We start from the raw sequence: 25,458 nt of genomic DNA, 5'->3' as shown, positions 1-25,458 counted from the left end.
TTGTCAAGCCCGAATGCCAATTAAGAGTTGGCAAGCAGCGTTTGACTAAATACATTCCATGAAACTTCTGGGTCCACATACGCCGGTTTCTGAATGATTGGGTCCTGGCGATTCATGCCGTTTCTAAAACGGCAGTGGTTGTATCCCTCTGGTTGTCAAGCGCGAATGCCAATTAAGAGTTGGCAAGCAGCGTTTGACTAATTACATTCCATGATCGTTCTGGGTCCACATACTCTGGTTTCTGAATGACTTGGTCCTGGCCATTCATGCCCTTTCTGAAACGGCAGTGGTCTTATCTCTCGGATTGTCAAGCGCGAATGCCAATTAGGAGTTGGCCAGCAGCGTTTGACTAATTACATTCCATGATCCTTGTGGGTCCACATACGCCGGTTTCTGAATGACTTGGTCCGGCGCATTCATGCACTTTCTGAAACGGAAGTGGTCTTATCCCTCGGGTTGTCAAGCGCGAATGCCAATTAAGAGTTGGCAAGCAGCGTTTGACTAATTACATTCCATGATCGTTCTGGGTCCACATACTCTGGTTTCTGAATGACTTGGTCCTGGCCATTCATGCCCTTTCTGAAACGGCAGTGGTCTTATCCCTCACGTTGTCAAGGCCGAATGCCAATTAAGAGTTGGCAAGCAGCGTATGACTAAATAGATTCCACGATCGTTCTGGGTCCACATACGCCGGTTTCTAAATTACTCGGTCCTGGCCACTTTCTGAAACGCCAGTGGTCTTATCCCTCAGGTTGTCAAGCCCGAATGCCAATTAGGAGTTGGCAAGCAGCGTTTGACTAAATTCATTCCATGATCGTTCTGGGTCCACATATGCCGGTTTCTGAATTACTAGGTCCTTGCCATTCATGCCCTTTCTGAAACGGCAGTGGTCTTATCTCTCGGATTGTCAAGCGCGAATGCCAATTAGGAGTTGGCCAGCAGCGTTTGACTAATTACATTCCATGATCCTTGTGGGTCCACATACGCCGGTTTCTGAATGACTTGGTCCTGCGCATTCATGCACTTTCTGAAACGGAAGTGGTCTTATCCCTCGGGTGTTCAAGCGCTAATGCCAATTAAGTGTTGGCAAGCAGCGTTTGACTAATTACATTCCATAATCGTTCTGGGTCCCCTTACGCCGGTTTCTGAATGACTGGGTCCTGGCCATTCATGCATTTTCTGAAACGGCAGTGGTCTTATCCCTCGGGTTGTCAAGCGCGAATGCCAATTAAGAGATGGCAAGCAGCGTTTGACTAATTAAATTTCATGATCCTTATGGGTCCACATACGCCGGTTTCTGAATTGGTCGGTCCTGTCCACTTTCTGAAACGGTAGTGGTCTTATCACTCGGGTTGTCAAGCGCGAATGCCATTTGAGAGTTAGCAAGCAGCGTTTCACTAATTAAATTCCATGATCCTTATGGGTCCACATACGCCGGTTTCTGAATTACTCGGTCCTGGCCACTTTCTGAAACGGCAGTGGTCTTATACCTCGGGTTGTCAAGCGCGAATGCCAATTAAGAGTTGCCAAGCAGCGTTTTACTAAATACATTCCATGAACCTTCTGGGTCCACATACGCCGGTTTCTGAATGATTGGGTCTCGGCCATTCATGCCCTTTCTAAAACGGCAGTGGTCGTATCCCTCAGGTTGTCAAGCCCGAATGCCAATTAGGAGTTGGCGAGGAGCGTTTGACTAAATACATTCCATGATCGTTCTGGGTCCACATACGCCGGTTTTTAAATTACTCGGTCCTGGCCACTTTCTAAAACGGCAGTGGTCGTATCCCTCGGGTTGTCAAGCGCGAATGCCAATTAAGAGTTGGCAAGCAGCGTTTGACTAATTACATTCCATGATCATTCTGGGTCCACATACGCTGGTTTCTGAATGACTTGCTCCTGGCCATTCATGCCCTTTCTGAAACGGCAGTGGTCTTATCCCTCAGGTTGTCAAGCCCGAATGCCAATTAAGAGTTGGCAAGCAGCGTATGACTAAATACATTCCACGATCGTTCTGGGTCCACATACGCCGGTTTTTAAATTACTCGGTCCTGGCCACTTTCTGAAACTGCAGTGGTCGTATCCCTCGGGTTGTCAAGCGCGAATGCCAATTAAGAGTTGGCAAGCAGCGTTTGACTAATTACATTCCATGATCATTCTGGGTCTACATACGCTGGTTTCTGAATGACTTGGTCCTGGCCATTCATGCCCTTTCTGAAACGGCAGTTGTCTTATCCCTCAGGTTGTCAAGCCCGAATGCCAATTACGAGTTGGCAAGCAGCGTTTGACTAAATTCCTTCCATGTCGTTCTGGGTCCACGTACGCCGGTTTCTGAATTACTAGGTCCTTGCCATTCATGCCCTTTCTGAAACGGCAGTGGTCTTATCTCTCGGGTTGTCAAGCGCGAATGCCAATTAGGAGTTGGCCAGCAGCGTTTGACTAATTACATTCCATGATCGTTCTGGGACCACTTACGCTGGTTTCTGAGTTACTGGGTCTTGGCTATTCATGAACTTTCTGAAACAGCAGTGGTCTTATCCCTCGGGTTGTCAAGCGCGAATGCCAATTAAGAGTTGGCAAGCAGCGTTTGACTAATTACATTCCATGATCGTTCTGGGTCCCCATACGCCGGTTTCTGAATGACTGGGTCCTGGCCATTCATGCATTTTCTGAAACGGCAGTGGTCTTATCCCTCGGGTTGTCAAGCGCGAATGCCAATTGAGAGTTAGCAAGCAGCGTTTGACTAACTAAATTCCATGATCCTTATGGGTCCACATACGCCGGTTTCTGAATTACTCGGTCCTGGCCACTTTCTGAAACGGCAGTGGTCTTATCCATCGGGTTGTCAAGCGCGAATGCCAATTAAGAGTTGGCAAGCAGCGTTTGACTAATTACATTCCATGATCCTTATGGGTCCACATACGCTGGTTTCTGAATGACTTGGTCCTGGCCATTCATGCCCTTTCTGAAACGGCAGTGGTCTTATCCCTCAGGTTGTCAAGCCCGAATGCCAATTAGGAGTTGGCAAGCAGCGTTTGACTAATTAAATTTCATGATCCTTATGGGTCCACATACGCCGGTTTCGGAATTACTCGGTCCTGGCCACTTTCTGAAACGGCAGTGGTCTTATCCCTCGGGTTGTCAAGCCCGAATGCCAATTAGGAGTTGGCGAGGAGCGTTTGACTAAATACATTCCATGATCGTTCTGGGTCCACATACGCCGGTTTTTGAATGACTTGGTCCTGGCCATTCATGCCCTTTCTGAAACGGCAGTGGTCTTATCCCTCAGGTTGTCAAGCCCGAATGCCAATTAAGAGTTGGCAAGCAGCGTATGACTAAATACATTCCACGATCGTTCTGGGTCCACATACGCCGGTTTCTAAATTACTCGGTCCTGGCCACTTTCTGAAACGGCAGTGGTCGTATCCCTCGGGTTGTCAAGCGCGAATGCCAATTAAGAGTTGGCAAGCAGCGTTTGACTAATTACATTCCATGATCATTCTGGGTCCACATACGCTGGTTTCTGAATGACTTGGTCCTGGCCATTCATGCCCTTTCTGAAACGGCAGTGGTCTTATCCCTCAGGTTTTCAAGCCCGAATGCCAATTAAGAGATGGCAAGCAGCGTTTGACTAATTAAATTTCATGATCCTTATGGGTCCACATACGCCGGTTTCTGAATTAGTCGGTCCTGGCCACTTTCTGAAACGGCAGTGGTCTTATCCCTCGGGTTGTCAAGCCCGAATGCCAATTAGGAGTTGGCGAGGAGCGTTTGACTAAATACATTCCATGATCGTTCTGGGTCCACATACGCCGGTTTCTGAATGACTTGGTCCTGGCCATTCATGCCCTTTCTGAAACGGCAGTGGTCTTATCCCTCAGGTTGTCAAGCCCGAATGCCAATTAAGAGTTGGCAAGCAGCGTATGACTAAATACATTCCACGATCGTTCTGGGTCCACATACGCCGGTTTCTAAATTACTCGGTCCTGGCCTCTTTCTGAAACGGCAGTGGTCGTATCCCTCGGGTTGTCAAGCGCGAATGCCAATTAGGAGTTGGCCAGCAGCGTTTGACTAATTACATTCCATGATCGTTCTGGGACCACTTACGCTGGTTTCTGAGTTACTGGGTCTTGGCTATTCATGAACTTTCTGAAACAGCAGTGGTCTTATCCCTCGGGTTGTCAAGCGCGAATGCCAATTAAGAGTTGGCAAGCAGCGTTTGACTAATTACATTCCATGATCGTTCTGGGTCCCCATACGCCGGTTTCTGAATGACTGGGTCCTGGCCATTCATGCATTTTCTGAAACGGCAGTGGTCTTATCCCTCGGGTTGTCAAGCCCGAATGCCAATTAGGAGTTGGCAAGCAGTGTTTGACTAAATTCCTTCCATGATCGTTCTGGGTCCACATACGCCGGTTTCTGAATGACTTGGTCCTGGCCATTCATGCCCTTTCTGAAACGGCAGTAGTCTTATCCCTCAGGTTGTCAAGCCCGAATGCCAATTAGGAGTTGGCAAGCAGCGTTTGACTAAATTCCTTCCATGATCGTTCTGGGTCCACATACGCCGGTTTCTGAATTACTAGGTCCTTGCCATTCATGCACTTTCTGAAACGGCAGTGGTCTTATCTCTCGGGTTGTCAAGCGCGAATGCCAATTAGGAGTTGGCCAGCAGCGTTTGACTAATTACATTCCATGATCGTTCTGGGACCACTTACGCTGGTTTCTGAGTTACTGGGTCTTGGCTATTCATGAACTTTCTGAAACAGCAGTGGTCTTATCCCTCGGGTTGTCAAGCGCGAATGCCAATTAAGAGTTGGCAAGCAGCGTTTGCCTAATTACATTCCATGATCGTTCTGGGCCCCATACGCCGGTTTCTGAATGACTGGGTCCTGGCCATTCATGCATTTTCTGAAACGGCAGTGGTCTTATCCCTCGGGTTGTCAAGCCCGAATGCCAATTAAGAGTTAGCAAGCAGCGTTTGACTAAATACATTCCATGATCATTCTGGGTCCACATACGCTGGTTTCTGAATGACTTGGTCCTGGCCATTCATGCCCTTTCTGAAACGGCAGTGGTCTTATCCCTCAGGTTGTCAAGCCCGAATGCCAATAAGGAGTTGGCAAGCAGCGTTTGACTAATTACATTCCATGATCGTTCTGGGTCCCCATACGCCGGTTTCTGAATGACTGGGTCCTGGCCATTCATGCATTTTCTGAAACGGCAGTGGTCTTATCCCTCGGGTTGTCAAGCGCGAATGCCAATTAAGAGATGGCAAGCAGCGTTTGATTAATTAAATTTCATTATCCTTATGGGTCCACATACGCCGGTTTCTGAATTACTCTGTCCTGGCCACTTTCTGAAACGGCAGTGGTCTTATCTCTCGGGTAGTCAAGCGCGAACGCCAATAAGAGTTGGCAAGCAGCGTTTGACTAATTACATTCCATGATCGTCTTGGGTCCACATACGCCGGTTTCTGAATGACTTGGTCCTGGCCATTCATGCCCTTTCTCAAACGGCAGTGGTCTTATCCCTCAGGTTGTCAAGCGCGAATGCCAATTAGGAGTTGGCAAGCAGCATTTGACTAAATACATTCCATGATCGTTCTGGGTCCACATACGCCGGTTTCTGAATTACTGGGTCATTGCCATGAATGCACTTTCTGAAACGGCAGTGGTCTTATCCCTCAGGTTGTCAAGCGCGAATGCCAATTAAGAGTTGGCAAGCAACGTTTGACTAATTACATTCCCTTATCGTTCTGGGTCCACATTCGCCGGTTTCTGAATCACTTGGTCCTGGCCAGTCATGCACTTTCTGAAACGGCAGCGGTCTTATCCCTCAGGTTGTCAAGCGCGAATGCCAATTAGGAGTTGGCAAGCAGCGTTTGACTAAATACATTCCATGATCGTTCTGGGTCCACATACGGCAGTTTCTGAATTACTGGGTCCTTGCCATGAATGCACTTTCTGAAACGGCAGTGGTCTTATCCCTCAAGTTGTCAAGCGCAAATGCTAATTAAGAGTTGGCAAGCAGCGTTTGACTAATTACATTCCATGATCCTTCTGGGTCCACATACGCCGGTTTCTGAATGACTTGGTCCTGGCCATTCATGCACTTTCTGAACTGGCATTGGTCTTATCCCTCAAGTTGTCAAGCGCGAATGCCAATTAAGTGTTGGCAAGCAGCGTTTGACTAATTACATTCCATGATCCTTCTGGGTCCACATACGCCGGTTTCTGAATGACTTGGTCCTGGCCATTCATGCACTTTCTGAAACGGCAGTGGTCTTATCCCTCGGGATTTCAAGCGCGAATGCCAATTAAGAGTTAGCAAGCAGCGTTTGACTAATTTCATTCCATGATCGTTATAGGTTCACTTACGCCGGTTTCTGAATTACTCAGTCCTGGCCATTCATGCACTTTCTGAAACGGCAGCGGTCTTATCCCTCAGGTTGTCAAGCGCGAATGCCAATTAGGAGTTGGCAAGCAGCGTTTGACTAATTACATTTCATGATCGTTTTGGGTTCACATACGCCGTATTCTGAATGACTTGGTCCTGGCCATTCATGCCCTTTCTGATACGGCAGTGGTCTTATCCCTCAGGTTGTCAAGCGCGAATGCCAATTAGGAGTTGGCAAGCAGCGTTTGACTAAATACATTCCATGATCGTTCTGGGTCCACATACGCCGGTTTCTGAATTACTGGGTCCTTGCCATGAATGCACTTTCTGAAACGGCAGTGGTCTTATCCCTCAGGTTGTCAAGCGCGAATGCCAATTAAGAGTTGGCAAGCAGCGTTTGACTAATTACATTTCTGATCGTTCTGGGTCCACATTCGCCAGTTTCTGAATCACTTGGTCCTGGCCATTCATGCACTTTCTGAAACGGGAGTGGCCTTATTCCTCGGGTTGTCAAGCGCGAATGCCAATTAAGAGTTGGCAAGCAGCGTTTGACTAATTACATTCCATGATTGTTCTGGGTCCACATACGCCGGTTTCTGAATTACTGGGTCCTTGCCATGAATGCACTTTCTGAAACGGCAGTGTCTTATACCTCGGGTTGTCAAGCTAGAATGCCAATTAAAAGTTGGCAAGCAGCGTTTGAATAATTACATTCCATGATCGTTCTGGGTCTACATACGTCGGTTTCAAAATTACTTGGTCCTGGCCATTCATGCACTTTCTGAAATGGCAGTGGTCTTATCCCTCGGGTTGTCAAGCGCGAATGCCAATTAAGAGTTGGCAAGCTGCGTTTGACTAATTACATTCCCTGATCGTTCTGGGTCCTCATTCGCTGGTTTCTGAATGACTTGGTTCTGGCCATTCATGCACTTTCTGAAACGGCAGTGGTCTTATCCCTCGGGTTGTCAAGCGGAAATGCCAATTAAGAGTTAGCAAGCAGCGTTTGACTAATTATATTCCATGATCGTTCTGGGTCCACTTACGCTGGTTTCTGAGTTACTGGGTCTTGGCGATTCATAAACTTTCTGAAACGGCAGTGGTCTTATCTCTCGGGTTGTGAAGCTAGAATGCCAATTAAGAGTTGGCAAGCAGCGTTTGACTAATTACATTCCATGAACCTTCTGGGTCCACATATGCCGTTTTCTGAATGACTTGGTCCTGGCCATTCATGCATTTTCTGAAACTGCAGTGGCCTTATCTCTCAAGTTGTCAAGCGCGAACGCCAATAAGAGTTGGCAAGCAGCGTTTGACTAATTACATTCCATGAACCTTCTGGGTCCACATATGCCGTTTTCTGAATGACTTGGTCCTGGCCATTTATGCTCTTTCTGAAACTGCAGTGGTCTTATCTCTCGGGTTGTGAAGCTAGAATGCCAATTAAGAGTTGGCAAGCAGCGTTTCACTAATTACATTCCATGATCGTTCTGGGTCCACAAACGTCGGTTTCTGAATTACTGGGTCCTTGCCATGAATGCACTTTCCTAAACGGCAGTGGTCTTATCCCTCAGGTTGTCAAGCGCGAATGCCAATTAGGAGTTGGCAAGCACCGTTTGACTAATTACATTCCCTGATCGTTCTGGGTCCACATTCGCCGGTTTCTGAATCACTTGGTCCTGGCCATTCATGCACTTTCTGAAACGGCAGTGGTCTTACCCCTCGGGTTGTCAAGCGCGAATGTAAATTAAGAGTTGGCGAGCAGCGTTTGACTAATTACATTCCACGATCGTCTTGGGTCCCCATACGCCAGTTTCTGATGACTGGGTCCTGGCCATTCATGAATTTTCTGAAACGGCAGTCGTCTTATCCCTCGGGGTTCAAGTGCGAATGCCAATAACAAGTTGGCAAGCAGCGTTTGACTAAATACATTCCATGATCATTCTGGGTCCACATACGCTGGTTTCTGAATGACTTGGTTCTGGCCATTCATGCCCTTTCTGAAACGGCTGGTCTTATCCCTCAGGTTGTCAAGCCCGAATGCCAATTAAGAGTTGGCAAGCAGCGTTTGACTAATTACATTCCATGATCGTTCTGGGTCCCCATACGCCGGTTTCTGAATGACTGGGTCCTGGCCATTCATGCATTTTCTGAAACGGCAGTGGTCTTATCCCTCGGGTTGTCAAGCGCGAATGCCAATTAAGAGATGGCAAGCAGCGTTTGATTAATTAAATTTCATTATCCTTATGGGTCCACATACGCCGGTTTCTGAATTACTCTGTCCTGGCCACTTTCTGAAACGGCAGTGGTCTTATCTCTCGGGTAGTCAAGCGCGAACGCCAATAAGAGTTGGCAAGCAGCGTTTCACTAATTACATTCCATGATCGTCTTGGGTCCACATACGCCGGTTTCTGAATGACTTGGTCCTGGCCATTCATGCCCTTTCTCAAACGGCAGTGGTCTTATCCCTCAGGTTGTCAAGCGCGAATGCCAATTAGGAGTTGGCAAGCAGCATTTGACTAAATACATTCCATGATCGTTCTGGGTCCACATACGCCGGTTTCTGAATTACTGGGTCATTGCCATGAATGCACTTTCTGAAACGGCAGTGATCTTATCCCTCAGGTTGTCAAGCGCGAATGCCAATTAAGAGTTGGCAAGCAGCGTTTGACTAATTACATTCCCTTATCGTTCTGGGTCCACATTCGCCGGTTTCTGAATCACTTGGTCCTGGCCAGTCATGCACTTTCTGAAACGGCAGCGGTCTTATCCCTCAGGTTGTCAAGCGCGAATGCCAATTAGGAGTTGGCAAGCAGCGTTTGACTAAATACATTCCATGATCGTTCTGGGTCCACATACGGCAGTTTCTGAATTACTGGGTCCTTGCCATGAATGCACTTTCTGAAACGGCAGTGGTCTTATCCCTCAAGTTGTCAAGCGCGAATGCCAATTAAGAGTTGGCAAGCAGCGTTTGACTAATTACATACCATGATCGTTCTGGGTCCACATTCGCCGGTTTCTTAATCACTTGGTCCTGGCCATTCATGCACTTTCTGAAACGGCAGTGGTCTTCTCCCTCAAGTTGTCAAGCGCGAATGCCAATTAAGAGTTGGCAAGCAGCGTTTGACTAATTACATTCCATGATCCTTCTGGGTCCACATACGCCGGTTTCTGAATGACTTGGTCCTGGCCATTCATGCACTTTCTGAACTGGCATTGGTCTTATCCCTCAAGTTGTCAAGCGCGAATGCCAATTAAGTGTTGGCAAGCAGCGTTTGACTAATTACATTCCATGATCCTTCTGGGTCCACATACGCCGGTTTCTGAATGACTTGGTCCTGGCCATTCATGCACTTTCTGAAACGGCAGTGGTCTTATCCCTCGGGATTTCAAGCGCGAATGCCAATTAGGAGTTGGCAAGCAGCGTTTGACTAATTTCATTCCATGATCGTTATAGGTTCACTTACGCCGGTTTCTGAATTACTCAGTCCTGGCCATTCATGCACTTTCTGAAACGGCAGCGGTCTTATCCCTCAGGTTGTCAAGCGCGAATGCCAATTAGGAGTTGGCAAGCAGCGTTTGACTAATTACATTTCATGATCGTTTTGGGTTCACATACGCCGTATTCTGAATGACTTGGTCCTGGCCATTCATGCCCTTTCTGATACGGCAGTGGTCTTATCCCTCAGGTTGTCAAGCGCGAATGCCAATTAGGAGTTGGCAAGCAGCGTTTGACTAAATACATTCCATGATCGTTCTGGGTCCACATACGCCGGTTTCTGAATTACTGGGTCCTTGCCATGAATGCACTTTCTGAAACGGCAGTGGTCTTATCCCTCAGGTTGTCAAGCGCGAATGCCAATTAAGAGTTGGCAAGCAGCGTTTGACTAATTACATTTCTGATCGTTCTGGGTCCACATTCGCCAGTTTCTGAATCACTTGGTCCTGGCCATTCATGCACTTTCTGAAACGGGAGTGGCCTTATCCCTCGGGTTGTCAAGCGCGAATGCCAATTAAGAGTTGGCAAGCAGCGTTTGACTAATTACATTCCATGATTGTTCTGGGTCCACATACGCCGGTTTCTGAATTACTGGGTCCTGGCCATTCATGCACTTTCTGAAACGGCAGTGGTCTTATCCCTCGGGTTGTCAAGCGCAAATGCCAATTAAGAGTTAGCAAGCAGCGTTTGACTAATTATATTCCATGATCGTTCTGGGTCCACTTACGCTGGTTTCTGAGTTACTGGGTCTTGGCGATTCATAAACTTTCTGAAACGGCAGTGGTCTTATCTCTCGGGTTGTGAAGCTAGAATGCCAATTAAGAGTTGGCAAGCAGCGTTTGACTAATTACATTCCATGAACCTTCTGGGTCCACATATGCCGTTTTCTGAATGACTTGGTCCTGGCCATTCATGCATTTTCTGAAACTGCAGAGGCCTTATCTCTCAAGTTGTCAAGCGCGAACGCCAATAAGAGTTGGCAAGCAGCGTTTGACTAATTACATTCCATGAACCTTCTGGGTCCACATATGCCGTTTTCTGAATGACTTGGTCCTGGCCATTTATGCTCTTTCTGAAACTGCAGTGGTCTTATCTCTCGGGTTGTGAAGCTAGAATGCCAATTAAGAGTTGGCAAGCAGCGTTTCACTAATTACATTCCATGATCGTTCTGGGTCCACAAACGTCGGTTTCTGAATTACTGGGTCCTTGCCATGAATGCACCTTCCTACCCAAGCAGCACAAGCCTGTACGGCTTAAAATCAGCCGAAGAACTTCAGCCAGGTAATTTCTGCCCGGCCTTTCTCCAGTCAAAGTGTAAAGCGCGCACTCAAAGGTGGGCCTCTGCCGTGTGTTTAAAGTTAACTGCTGTACACCCAATGGCCACTCTCCTTTTACCAATTCACTGCAGAGGGGTCCACAACGGTCTCCGGCCGTACAGCTTTGCCGGAGATCAGCCATTACCTTTTGCCGGAGGCTGGCTGATGAACCATTGCCCGAGGCCGGCTGTTAAACTTTTGCAGGAGGTCAGCTGTTGACCTTATGCCGATGGTCGGCCGTTGAAATGTGTCTAATCAATGGCCCATAAGCTTTTGCCGAAGTACGGCCAGTCAGCCTTCCCTGGTGAGCGGCTGGTACCTGGCTGTTCAACTTTAGGTATATACTAGCTGTTCAACCATAGTAGACATTCTGCCATTTACATCCCGGCTGTCCAACCCCAGCAGCTTTCAGTTCGAATTGCGCACATGGGTTCCTAAAAACGGGACATGCTGTAAATTCGTAATGCATGCATAAGCATTTGTGCCCTTTTAAAGAGCACTGTTTGCCCTTTCAGGGACAAATGTAGTGATTTACAAAGTCTGTGGTGATTAGGTTTTTTGACTTAATTTATTTTGCTTAGTTCATGCTGTCCAGTGTCTTCCGGTTCGTTATTTTGCTCAGTTCATACTGTCCAGTGTCTTCCGCTTCGTGCGGCCGCCATCCCAGTCACCGGCGGAGTATAGCCGTTTCTTAATAACAGCTGCCACAGCGACCTTGTTTGCGTCGGGGTACCTGGGCTGTATTGACACTGAAACAAAATTGAAAACAGACAAATAAGTAACATACTGCACTGTAAAAATGTCCACAGGCTTAGCAATGGCCTTCCTAAAAAAAAATTCAATTGATTGATTGATTATGAGGTTTAACACGCCGAAACTACGCAGGTTATGAGGTGCGCCGTAGCAGAGGGCTCCGGATTAATTTCGACCACCTGGAGATCTTTCACATGTGCCGAAATCTCAACACACGGACGTCTTTGTTTTTCGCCTCCGTCAGAAAAACGGCCGCCGCAGCTAGGATCGAACCTGTGACCTTCAGCACAGCAGCACAACGCCTTAGCCACTAAGCCACCGCGACGGGTGAAAAAAAAAGTATTACAAGCTTGCGTAATGCAATGCCTCTAGTTTTCACAACGTACAACTATTCCGGAGAGCCAATATTTATTACGCATTACCAAACAGTATCCTATTCATTCCTGTAAACAAGAACATTAAAAATAAGCTCTAATGGTCGAACAAATACCCTGAAATAAAGTAGCCCCTGAAAATATTATAATTAATTCCTTGTGCATAAAATAAAATCAGGGCAGCTTACCAAGCACAAGAGACAATGTTGTCTAGCTCGTAGAAGACCTCTTTCACCCCCTTGGACCCTGCCCAGCTGCAGGACAATGCCACTGGCTGCCCAATCACCATGCCCAACACCGTGCGGGCCCCGCCTTGAAGTCGTAGCCACCCATGTGGCAGAAGTACTGGGCCTAACAGGAGAAAGGAAATTTGAAATACACTTGTAAGTTGAATGCATCGAGGCTGAACATATGACGCAAAAGCATACCTTTAACGTGAGCACATGAGAAAGCAAACAATTTGTTGTCGTAGATAACACAATCAGTTCTGCTGCCTTTTGGTTATGGCACGGCACAGAGCTCTGGCCTTTTCTTTTTAACAGCAGAGCTGTCAAGCTTGTGCTCCTCGGAGGGATGTTACCAGGGCGCTACAGCACACAGTCCGGCAGCCGAGTTTGCGAGGGGGAGGAGGGAGGAGTGGAGACGAGGACCGGTGCACGTACAAGGGTCCTCGTGCAAAAGGTTTAGCCTTGCCGAGCGCACATGGTATGACGTTAGCAATGACATCAGCATTCCGCGCATAACTTTCGCGAGGCTGTTTGCGACAGCAAGGCCACGCCTTTTCTCACCTCCAGATCGTTTTCGCGGGTCTGCACCTTGTTTCCCGCAGCGGACTACTTCGATGGCGAGTCCGCCGGGATGAAAAACCCCGGGACATTCGTTTCCCTCTCGGAACGCGCTTCGTCGGGCCGCGCTCATGTTTAAGTTGCTCGGCGCAGTTCCGGGCAAATACTATGGCGTTGTCGAGGTAGACTAGGAAGGTGTGCCATTTTCTGAGGCTTCCCCTCAGCTCCACTGGTCACTGCTGTTTGCAATAGCAAAGCCACGCCTCAATTTTGTTCATAATGTTTTTGAAGTCCACATTCTATGAAAAAAATTCTACATGCGCAAAAAGAATGATCAAAGCGGCGCAGATATGAGAAAGTTATTCTATTTTTTAGTATAAAAATACAAGCACATGCAGTACTGCAACGTCACACTTGAGGCCTCCGGATATGACGACAAAGAGCGGTGGCCCTACAGTTGGCTCAGCTTGAAAGTGTGTATATACCATTATTTTGACCAAACGAGCCTAAATGTTGCCTTACTGCTTGTTTTCTTTAAAGTAAGCATAAAAGCTTAACCGTGGGCTCAAAGAATACAAAAATCTATAGAGACAGTAACAGAGCCACACTATGGCTCCGCTTCGAGCACGTGTGCCTTTCCATGGCGTGTTACGATGCACCACTGTTGATATCGCCTGGCGTCAGCGCGCGTCGCCGAAATACACGCGAACTCGTTCATTCGCATGCCGTATGCTGATGTCTATTCACGGCAGATATTGGCATCGATGGTAGAGGAGGCGTGGTCAGGGAGCATAGCAAAAGTGGACGGCAGCTTCCAGGTTATCAGTCCGTCTCTATGTCTGGGGACATGTTTTAGCACTGGGAAATGCTGTTTCGTTCACTGAAAAACAGCAACATTTTTTTCTCTAGCGGTGATTGGCTGCCTTGAGACAAATTGAACCAAACTGTTTTTGTTGGCAAGCTATTATCCCTTGGAGACAGATATAATTCTGTGTGGCACATTCTGTACTTCGCTACCTTTGCTTGCGTCGGAGAGATTGCGATCGGGTGATGCTTGTTATGAGGTAAATATGGAAGCTCTAGCTACATTGCTTCTAGTATTAGCAAGATGGGGGTTGTCTGCAAGATTGGTGCGTGAGACACAAGCATTCTCACTGCCAGAATTTCACAAACATGACAAGAAACAGACACTGCTCAATTTTTGCAAGCCTCACAGCTTGTGTATATGGTCGAGAGGTAAGAAGCTGGAGCACTGGTTTGCAAGTCAGTGGTTCTAATCCCGCGTTTTGTTTTTTTGCTGCGAGCGTTCTATAAGGTTTCTTTTACCAGAATATGCAGCTGTTTCTTTAACCTTTCTTTGAACCCACAAGTGACGTTCACAAGAAACCTCAATAGCAAGGCAGCGCTGAACATGGCTTCACACTAAATTAAAGAGAGGTAAAGATGGTACAGAGTTCAGACAAAGAGACATAGCAACACCCATCGACGCAGCAGCAGGCACGTCTTTTTGCTAGTCTCGTGTGGCTGCTTGTCCTCTCCTACTTTCCGGCACAGTACCACCGAACGACAGCGTCACGAAGCGCGGAAAGGAGCTTTCCAGGTCAGGCCACCCTGGGCTTAAAACTTCCAAGACGTATTTTTTGCCGCCCTCATTTGTCCCGCCATATGACATCGGGGTCAGTGAGAAAGTGAGCAGCAGATTTCCGGTTTTCGAGAAGAGGGCAGTGCTCTATTTGCTTGTATTTTTTAATTTAAAATAAACAATTTTTTTATTTCTACAAGGATCTTGGCAATTTTTTTGCATCTATTTCTGCACGACACCAAGAACAGATGTAGTGGCCAAAAAGTACCTGAAAGAAATGTGCTCGAGAAATTCACGAGGGACAAACCCACACACAAAAAAGGAAGCAGACAAAATGAGATTTGACGGACTAGCGATTGAATTTTAATCATGAGTGATAGAAAGATTCCACTTTCCTGCAAAATGTCTTATATAGGCAATTGGGGCGTTACTTTAATTAAAGGTTTAAAGAGCACCCTGCTCAATGAGTTGAGGGAATGATTATCTTGCATCGCACGTACCTTCCATCATAGCGAACATATTTTCATGATTCTTGTGGGAGGTGATTGCTGGGACAATAGACTACCCCAAAATACATTCCGAGTAGTCGAGGGAAAGTGCTACGGGTCCCTTTGATAGGCAAGGGTGCGAGAAAAAGCCCACTAATGCCTACGCAAGTTGCTGTGTAGGGACATTGCTTATGAGATACCTCTTTCATGTGGAAAGGTCTGCATTGGGCACACTGGAAGGTGTGTGAACGTGCGATTGCGTGAACATGAACATAACCTCTCAGTTGAGAACTGCACAAGTGGGCATAACCCCATCCATAGCTCTGCAAGCGCATGCATGACGCTCTTAAAAAGCAAGTGAAAATTGTCCAGGTGCAGTGATACATGAGAAAGGGAGATACAGGAAGCTTACCACATAGGAAAGAACGGATGCGATTGTGTCAGTGACATTTCAATGGGTCTCCATATGAAAGAGCGTATTTATTAGGCTGTGAATTTTCCTTATCACAATTTTTTTTTGCATGCAAGTGGAGCCACGTAACTTTGGCCTGCAATTATGTGTTCTTACGCTGCCTAAAAGTTAGTTGCTAGTCACTGCCTGTTATCACCAGCTACTTTCTGTGATTGTCAATATTTCGCGCCAAGTTCAAGTATCGTTAAGATGCACCAACTCGCCAAACACATCTTTCTAAGCTTGGAAGAAAGGATGAAATAACCTAAAACACAAAGCAATCACACTGTGCTTCATGACTATGCTAAAGAACCCACCAGTAACTATTAACAGCAGGTATTGTCTAAAGCCTAATAAACTGCATGTCAATTTCCTTGATTTTAAGATGCAGAAATCCCACAAACCTTGTGAGATTAGCAGCAGTGATGCACAGATTTCACCCACTCTCATCCACAGCGTTTGTGGCAGGATCAGTAGTAAGAGCTCATGCCAGGCACTGCAAGAAAAAACAAGACCACACATAATATACGGTACTTTGAAAATGAAAAACGGACAAGCAACCAAAACGAATAGAAAACCGGGCAAGCATTTTGATTGCTTGAGCAGGGTCACAAACTGTTAAATTGTAAAAACAATTTTTTCTTAAGATCTTTGCAGCAGCCAAAAAATTTTGGAATTTGTTAGCACCAGGAAACTAGACTGTAAACAGGTCCTCTGACACAGGGGTTCCCTCTCACAAGTGTTGCAACGTAATGAGAGCATGCTTGCCAATCTTCCCACGAAAACCTGCCTTGAGTTGTTCGCAACACCCAGAAAGTTTCCATAGATGCCACCCATCCCTGTAACAAATGAAGGCATCTAGAACTGACAACCTTAGGTTGTCCTGTGCTTCATGTTCAGACGATATACGAAAATGCTATAAATCAGGGGTTGGCAACCCGCCGCCCATGGGGCAGTATTATGTGGCCCCCGGCACATTGGTAGACCCCTTCTCCTCTGTCACTTTCTACCTGAAGGCCGACATGGCAGTTTTGACCTCAACTGGCATGAAAGCTCGTGACATTCGTGTTGGAAATAAACATGATAAGGATTGCTATTCTAGTTTTGTACACTGCTTTCAATTTCCTCCCCAAAATTTATTTGCCTGCAAAGCCCCCCTTCCCCTTCCAACCAATGTGCCCTCCGTCCCCCTCCGTGTCCATTGCATTAAACCCGGCTCTCCGCCTGAAAAGCTTGCTGACCCCTGCTATTCAGCAAAAGTTGCAAATTTTTAACCTGTCACTGCTTGTTCAATTCGAAGTGAATGAAAATAAGTAAGATCTCTCCTTTGTATGCATCACGCAAGCATACAAATCCATTAAACCCTTCGTGGGCCCATGAAGACTTGCTAGGGTTGAGGCTAGGCCAAGTTGATTCTAAGTTGAAAAAGACGAGACTGCAAAATGGGCGAGATACATCAGACAAAGAAATGAGGAAAAACACAAGTGCTGTTGTTTCTACTTATTTCTTTGTCGTTTGTGCTGCCTGTTTTGGACATTTTTTTAAAGACTGGGCTGTAGCTCATGTCTCTCGGCAATTGTGTTCAATAGAAAACACTGGCGCCATCACTGAAGGATCCGCGTTTTCTCAGAAGGATCAGGCAGAGTAGGCCACCTTGGATTTGCATGGGAGCCCTGACATAGGCAGTTTGGGGAGAGGCACACATGGCATCACACTGATGTCGATGTCGAAAGGAAATCCATCCTTAACTTTTTCGAGCATGCACATATTAAAATTGACTTAAAATATGTTCTTCCGAACACTTAAAGGTTAACCTTCCTGAGGGGTATCTCTATTTAAAAAGAAAGCTTTTTATGTAGTCATCTTTGCTTTGAAATTTTGTGCCAGCACTCCTTTAAGGGTCAGATTGAAGTTTTCACTATTCTCCACACTATAATGTGGCAAGGGCCCTGTGACACACTGGAAGGCAGCAGCAAAAAAAATGGGCAGTCAGCAAACTAGATTCCACACCATTGTGATGAAACCAAATCTTTGGAATCGCTGTTGAACCTCAAAAAAAAAAAGCACACGCAATAAGAAACAAACAGGCCCAATTTTTTGCACTACGGCTATGAATGGTCAGTTGCCTAGATTGTAAAACTCTGCTGCCCCAATATTGTTGAGGCCACGGAAATGGCAGGGGACAAACTCAGTACGCTCGCACAAGCTTGGCAGCCACAGAAATTGCAGCGTGCAGTCGTTTGTTGACAAAGAAAGATGCCAAAAAAAGGTGCGTATGTGTGTGTAGGGGGGGGTGAGGAGGGGGATCAGTAGTTGCTTACTAAAGCCACCAGCGGTTGTCTTACAACTAAAAGTAGAAAAACTATTTTCTGCCAAAAAAAAAAAATGTGTGAATGCATTTGACTTCTCACTGTTTAGCCGTACAGCACTTTCCAAGCTCACTGACGACTTATTTATAAGAGGTTCACAGCACTGTAGAAAGCCACGGCTTCTTTCTTAATAACTACGACTTATCTAAAATTACAGCCAGGCTGCATTCTGAACTTCTCTACCAGAAATACTGTTTTGCGGAGAACAAACTATTTGCCGCAGTGTTTCACTCAGCCTCATCTTTACTGCTTTCAAAACAGCGGTTTATTTGTACGGCAGAAACGGCTTCCTTGAATGTTTCTTTTTTTATATTAGCTTTCTAAGGAAGCTTTGCAACCTTCATTTAAAGGTTAGCAGTGTACTGTGTTCGCAATAGGAAAAAAAAAGGCAATATTTGTCTTTGCTGCGGTGCTCACAGGATAGCGGCGGCCCATGCACTAGCCCAAAGCTGGGAAACATGCACGCACCACCGTGTGCAAGCAAAATGCCTACAAGCTCCTAGAGCAAAATCTTCTGAGAAATGTCATCACATCTAAAAATACTTTTTTCATTTCGTGCAAGAAAATGCACTACAATTTCCTACTATCTTAACTGGACCTTTACAAACCGATACCTACCTCGACATCTTAGAAGCTCTTGATTGAGGAATGCATTGTGATAATTGCTTAACGTTATCAAACTCAGCACTGATTCATTACTTCAGGCACCCCTGTCTCCAGGGACCTGCCAGGAGAAATGCACACATGGCTTTTTCCACATTGGCATAGTGAATGGCAAAAAAGCCGCTGCCTCTTGAGCTACTGCCGCAGCACTGACAGGAACATTGTCAGCTTGTTCTTTTCCACGGTTATTAACACAGTAAGCTTCTAGCCAACAACAGAGGTTAGAAACTTGCACAGGATACTAAAAAAACTGAGCAAGCCTTGTCTATACAGTACAAGAACTTCTGAACTTGTGCTTGGTTGCTGCAGTGAAGTTTCTGAGGAAGCATAAATAAATGCTGCTTAGGAGACAATAAAGACGAATTTCTGTTGAATTTACATTGGCAATATTTAGTTCTTTGTATGATTATAATTTATGTTTCATCCAGCTGCCCCCAAGTAAGGAAGTTTTTAAGTGCAGACTCGATTTAAGAGCACACATCGTGAACTTGTGCGAGAAGCTGCATCTTTCACGGTTTTCGATAATGCTATGAACTTTCTAAAAATAAAGCACCGATGAGCTTAGATAGTGCCATTACCATCAAACAGTGCTTACTCAATTGCATTCCAGACGATTTGTCTCAGCACCAAGGTTTTGGCAAGTACAATTTTATTCAACGAGTCAGCACCCTACAGTTTAACAGTGCACTAGAGAGTGCACTCATGGTGAGCGAGAACTAACTGCACGGCGGGTTTGCCCATGCTGTGCACAGGCTGCAAATGCCCCGTGTTGCATGTTGTCTTATCAGATTCATGGCCTCTGAGTGGTATATTTTGTCATGGCAGTCCTCTTGAATATAACAGCTGTACCCACATTTTTCAGACTTTTTTTTTCTTCCAGCATGCAGGTCGGCATGCCTTGGGTGAAAATGTGCAAAGGCTGCTTGTTTGAGCGTCACTGCACAGTTGTTGAGTACATAAAAAATTAACAAACACAAGATCGTTATGCATTAAAAACCATAACTAAGATTTTGGGGGTCCCTGAGTGCTTCCGCAAATAGATTATCACGCCAAATTGAACATATTTGAATGTAGCACCTTTGCAACAATACGCGCTGTCGTATGCTGTTTTTAGAGCCCAGTTATTGATTCCAATCCCATTATCTATCGCTAATATCTGTTCGCTACAGGTTAGCAGTGTTCATTTTATAGACGAGAAACAAACAAAAATCAACCCTTTTCTAATGCTACAGCTCAGCTCTGCGGGGACGGTGAGACGCACAGCTAATTTGTAGGGTATAGAAGTTGGGTGCAGCAATTGACTGGAAAAAGTGTGGCACAGAGAAATATAGCTCCACAAACCGCGATTTCGGTGAGAACCACGCAAAGCATGGTCCATTTGCAGCCTGTGTACAGCATACGCAATCCTCGCATGCAACTAGCTTTCACTCGCCTTTAACCCACTTTCTACTGCACTGTAAACTGTGGGTTGCAAACTGTTGAATATGAACTTACCAATTTTCAAATCAGATTAGGTGTCCGAATCGGCCACACGATACGCAGTCCAATGCGGCTGGTGGCATGTGGCTGGGGCCGTGGCTGCTCCCGCTGTCCCCCGAGAAATGCCTGCACAGCTCCACACCAATCCCGGGCAAATGGCGCCACCCTGAGAAGGTTGTAAAATTGTGGTCTATAGTCAGGGCACCTACCAAACTGATGCGTCAAAATTTCCCTAGTTTTTGCTTCAGCAAATTGCCATGAGCAACATGAGTTCATTCATCTCTAGGCAGTCTCAAAACGTCACATGATGCTGTCATGATCAAGTATGCTGAACAATCAAAACAATAGAGGAGGTGAACAAATATCATACATTTCTTAAATTGAATTTAAATAGTTAAATACAAATACGAATGTTACTGTATTTAGTCGATTATAACACGTTTTATTTTTGCAACCTGAACTCAACCCTCGCGTTACAATCTGCCTAAAATTGCAATGATGCACCCATTTGTCATCAATGACTACAGTTCTGACCATTTCGCAATCTGTCAGCAAGATGTGTCAGAGTTGTTCGGGTCCACTACAAGCTAAGATCAACTTTTTTCGTTTCCTTGCTTTTTTTCTGTGGTGGTTGACAGCGTGCGCAACTTTTTTCCTTTGTTTTCGCGCCGTACTTTAGTATTGAGGCATAGGTAACTTTCATTGCCCTGAAGTGTTTCAACACCGCTTCAGCTCCCCTTGTTACGGCAACGTGTTGCACTCAGTATGACCCATGCTATTTTAATGGCTCAAGAAATGGGGAATTCGGCAGCTCCCCGAAGAGTCAACATCGACCGTCTGTGGATGGCAGCTACGGCGGGAGCGCCTTTTTACATGCGAACCCTGCCCAAAAAGTTTCCGAGGGCCTTGCTACAGCTGCCACGTCGAATTACAAAAGGGTGTTGCTGATTTCGTCACCAAACAGTGTAACCGCCTTTTGGCGGTCAGTGTTGAGCTGATACAGCTCAAAACAAGTGATATCGCTCGACAGATGGGCTTCCTGCGAAGTTATAAGTGTCAAAGGTGGGCGCCTAGCCCAAGTGTTTGAAAAATAAATGTGCTTTTCCATAATTCCACTGGCCTCACGTGAGTACTTTGGCGGCTCTTCTTTTTTTTTTTTGGCACAACAGAAAGTTACCCTTTGAGTTACTTTAGTGGTTTTAATTTTTCTTTTTTATGCGATGAAGTCAGCCCTCACGCTACAATCGTGGTCACATTACAATTCAGTAAACACGGCACGGGGTTGTCTTTGGCATTATTATTGGAAGGGCAAAATTCAAAATTAGCATACACTATGTTCTCTGTGCTTTTTTTAGACCGATCTTGATCAGAAGAGCAAGACTATAAGCAACAACGAAATGAAATCTTATTTGTCCCCGATCACCAATGAGAGAAGCTTTTGAGGTATTAAAAAATGATGGACAGTTTCAGGTACCCCTGCTTGGTGCACAAGGGGTTGCGGCCAAATCATTAGGGAGCACTGCCTTGCTGCCCCAACATCTACCTATAGTAGACCACGCAGGAGCACAAGCCAGCATGGGCTACTTTAGGTAAACCTACCCATCCGTACCTGCCGCAGTGGCTAAGTGGCTAAGGCATTGCGCTGCTGAGCACGAGGTTGCGGGTTCGATTCCCGGCTGCTGCGGCCGCTTTTCTGATGGAGGCGAAAAGCAAAAACGCACGCGTGTACGAGATTTCGGCGCACGTTAAAGATCCCCAGGTGGCCAAAATTAATCCGGAGCCCTCCACTGCGGCGCGCCTTATTGCCGGCGTTGCGTCAACGCGTTAAACCCCCCAATCAATCAATCATCATCATCATCTACCTATCCGTACCATTGATGCATTTTATTTGCCAGGGCTATCGACGTTTGCCCCCTCATCCCACCAAAAGGCTCTGATAAAAATCACGTGATTACGTTACGCCGTCGGATTGACTGATTGCAGGGTTTAACACGCTGAAGCTGCACATGGGCTATGAGGCGTGCAGTAGTGGAGGGCTCCGGATTAATTTGGAGCACCTGGCAAACTAACTTATGCTGAATCTCGAGACAAGGGTGTTTTCGCTTTTCGCCTCCATCAGAAAAGCAGCCACCGTGGTCAAGATCATACCAGCATATATGGGCTCAGCACCACACCTTAGCCACTGAGCCTAGCTGCGGGTGCATTATGCTGTCAGTGTCTCAAGCTTGTGAATACAGTAAATGCTGCTTAGGTACTAACATTACCCTATAGTGCAAAGAACAAAACTTTTGACTGCACCTAATTTACATTGTTTTGGTACAATTTGTTTTTTTCACATCCTTCGCACACTATCTAGCCAAATATATGTTCAATATGATGACCAGGCGGTTGATGCCTCGCCAGAATTACCACCCCATCAACATGTGCAGTCACTTTACTGGCCCGAAAGAATCTAAATTGTCAATTCTTACGATTCGAGAAAGCGAACTCATGATCTTGAGTAGCATGTGGCTATGCCTCATTTAAAAACAGAACCCAGCATGTAAACGTTTGTCTGCACACATTTAGAGGCACTAAAGCCATTTTATATAGATGAAAAAAAAATATATTTTTAATTAATGAGCAAGAATAAACAAAATATGGCAAAGAAAGCCCAACGGTTCGTTTTGCTCCGACAAAAATCTATTTGGTTGAAATGATTGATTGATTGTAGGGTTTAACACGCCGACGCAACGCAGGCAATGAGGCGCGCCGTAGTGGAGGGCTCCGGATTAATTTTGACCACCTGGGGATCTTTAACGTGCGCCGAAATCTTGCACACACGGGCATTTTTGCTTTTCGCCTCCATCAGAAAAGCGGCCGCCGCAGCCGAAAATCGAACCCGCGACCTCGTGCTCAGCAGCGCAACGCCTTGCCACTGAGCCACCTCGGCAGGTTATTTGGTTGAAATGAATTTGAACTCACACAACTGAGCCTGTGCGCATAATGTAAGCACTGTGCTTACAGCATTTTGAGCAGTCACAGTATGCCGTCGACATAAAGAAATGAAGCATAAAGATGCCTCACTCCAGGTGCCACCAACAGTGCAGCTCAGTAGCATAGACATGATCTTATTTCAGAGAAAGGGGTTGCTGAGCTTGAATGCAAAAAAAGGGAAAGAAATTCAATTGACAGATCAATTTACAACTCAAGTTCACAACTAACTTTGGGGCCTTGCACGCACACCCAGCATAACCTACCCACTGTTTTTTTTATTTTATTTTGCTTAACCCATCGCAAAACAGCCGGCTGATTAACTGACCACTGACAAGGAAGCCATGTAAATTCAGTGCATAGGTAGCACGAAAGGATGTCAGGAGTCTGTATTCAGAGAAAAGAACAGTGCCTTCCTGTATCTGCAAGAGATTCAGCTTGACTAGCTCACATTCACTGGAAGCATGCAGGCTATGCTGCCAGAAGTGTCTGCTGAGAGCACCATCACTCCACTGGCACGGCATCCAACATCCAATGCATAATGCTCAGTGACACGGTAATACAGAAGGGTCCATAGGTATAGAGGGGATATTGTGGCCGATATGCATGTGTATATGATATGCTGCTGTCAGTTACCGCTGGTGCAGCTACACAGACCCGAGTTTGGCCCCAGCTCCAGCATTCCAATTACTTCTTGCGGCACTGGGACTGCACCTGCAAGATCTAGTGCTTACTCACATTACTAGCATTATGACATAACAGCTGCACAGCCTCAAGCAGATGTTGAAGGACTCTTCACCCAGAAAACCTGGTTTGCACAGGCACTACATCGTGTGCAAAAGAAATATAAAACAGGAATTCACTTTCTGCACGTATAAAAAGCTACATTCAACATAATTCAACTGTCCTAAACATGCAGAGCATCCTACCGCTGAAAGGGCTACCTACTACTATTATTCCTGTGGTAATGCAAGAATAAACAACTCCCACAAGTTAGGTGGGCATAATTCCTGCTGCAAAGGCCCCACACCACTCAAACGCATACTTATAGGTCCAGTTTCTATTTCTGGGTTCCTATATCGGCAACATAAATGCAGTACGTACCTGTTATTGCTTTTCATCTTGCCAGACAGCCCCCGTCCTGAAGCTCCAGCCACTTTTAAATGAAAAGGTTGCAAAGAAAAGTTACATAAGCACAAACGTCGTTACCTGCCAAAGTTAAAAGCTCACAGTACACTACTCATTCCGAGAAGTAAGAACACTCACTCAATGATTGTTTTATTATCAAGACAGTTATGTCAAAAGACCTAACCACAGAATTGATGAAAGGTGCTTAAAACCAATGCTATGTAAGCGTAGATAGCGTTTACAGCAATGTAAAATATACTCCGCCTATGTGCTCCTGAACTACAAACCGTTTGAAGAAAACAAATAGTTTTCAGCCAGTAACAAGACGATAAAAAAATATCAAAACACTTTTATTGCCAAGTTAAGATTCTCAAACTATTTAAGGTTTTCATTTTTTTCAAGGGAAGTTTTACGTCCGATAAGTTAAACAGTCGCACATTGTATTTTGCTTTGTTCAAAGTGGCACAGCTATCGAAATAAAACAAAAGCACGGTGAAACCGCACGGCCGCATATAGAAATAGACCTAATGCGATAAAAACCGCATACGAAACAAAACACGTCGATTCCTCACGATGTTATCAAGAGCACCGGCAATTATTTCAAGCTTCCTAAGGCCCTCCGCTGCGCCCACCACCTGTCCGTCAGCAACGCTAGACATATCGAGCAGCGCCAGCAAATTGCATTTAGCTTGCACGAACCACAGCGTGAGACTGACGCGGAAACGAGAAATCAAGCCAATAACACGTTTCTGGCACCGAACCTTAGTCGCGCTACAAAAGGTCCAGCAAAAAAGAACTTACCGAACTTCTTTGTCCGGGCACAGGAAAACGCCGCCGTTCTTCGATCGTTTGCCGCTGTATTTCAGCTTATCCTTAACCGCACGTGTTTCCAACGTGGCAAGCAGGCTTTATCCACAAAGGGCGAACACATTTTACGACGGTATATCGCACAAAACGGACAACGGACAAAAAACGGGCAAAAAACAAAACAAAACAAAAAACAAAACGGACAACGCGCAACCACGGCCGACCTCGCCGCCACCACTTGATGGAAAAATTACATCGGAAACGACCGCAGCGCCGAAACGGCCAAATACATGAGCAGAGTTACGACTTTAAATTTTAATTCAAAGTGATCATACAACATTTCCAAATTTTTCAATCTTCAAAGAATCATTTATTAAAAATTGTCATTGCTTTTGGTGTTCACC

General features: G+C 45.8%; 1 long non-coding RNA gene across 1 annotated transcript; it reads right to left on the bottom strand.

The window, feature by feature from the left end:
- Nucleotides 1–11,774: 11,774 nt before the first annotated feature.
- LOC144179628 (uncharacterized) lies at nt 11,775–25,212 on the bottom strand. Its single transcript, XR_013324313.1, has 6 exons — nt 25,049–25,212; nt 24,224–24,275; nt 20,162–20,312; nt 16,040–16,131; nt 12,518–12,680; nt 11,775–11,951 (listed from the first exon to the last, which is right to left on the bottom strand). It is a non-coding gene; the product is annotated as an uncharacterized LOC144179628 (long non-coding RNA).
- Nucleotides 25,213–25,458: the final 246 nt, after the last annotated feature.

Source organism: Haemaphysalis longicornis, unplaced genomic scaffold (assembly GCF_048455015.1).
Source record: "Haemaphysalis longicornis isolate Haplotype H1 unplaced genomic scaffold, Haemaphysalis longicornis Haplotype H1 scaffold_4, whole genome shotgun sequence".
Taxonomy (NCBI): domain Eukaryota; kingdom Metazoa; phylum Arthropoda; class Arachnida; order Ixodida; family Ixodidae; genus Haemaphysalis; species Haemaphysalis longicornis.
This window is presented reverse-complemented; position numbering and strand designations above follow the sequence as displayed.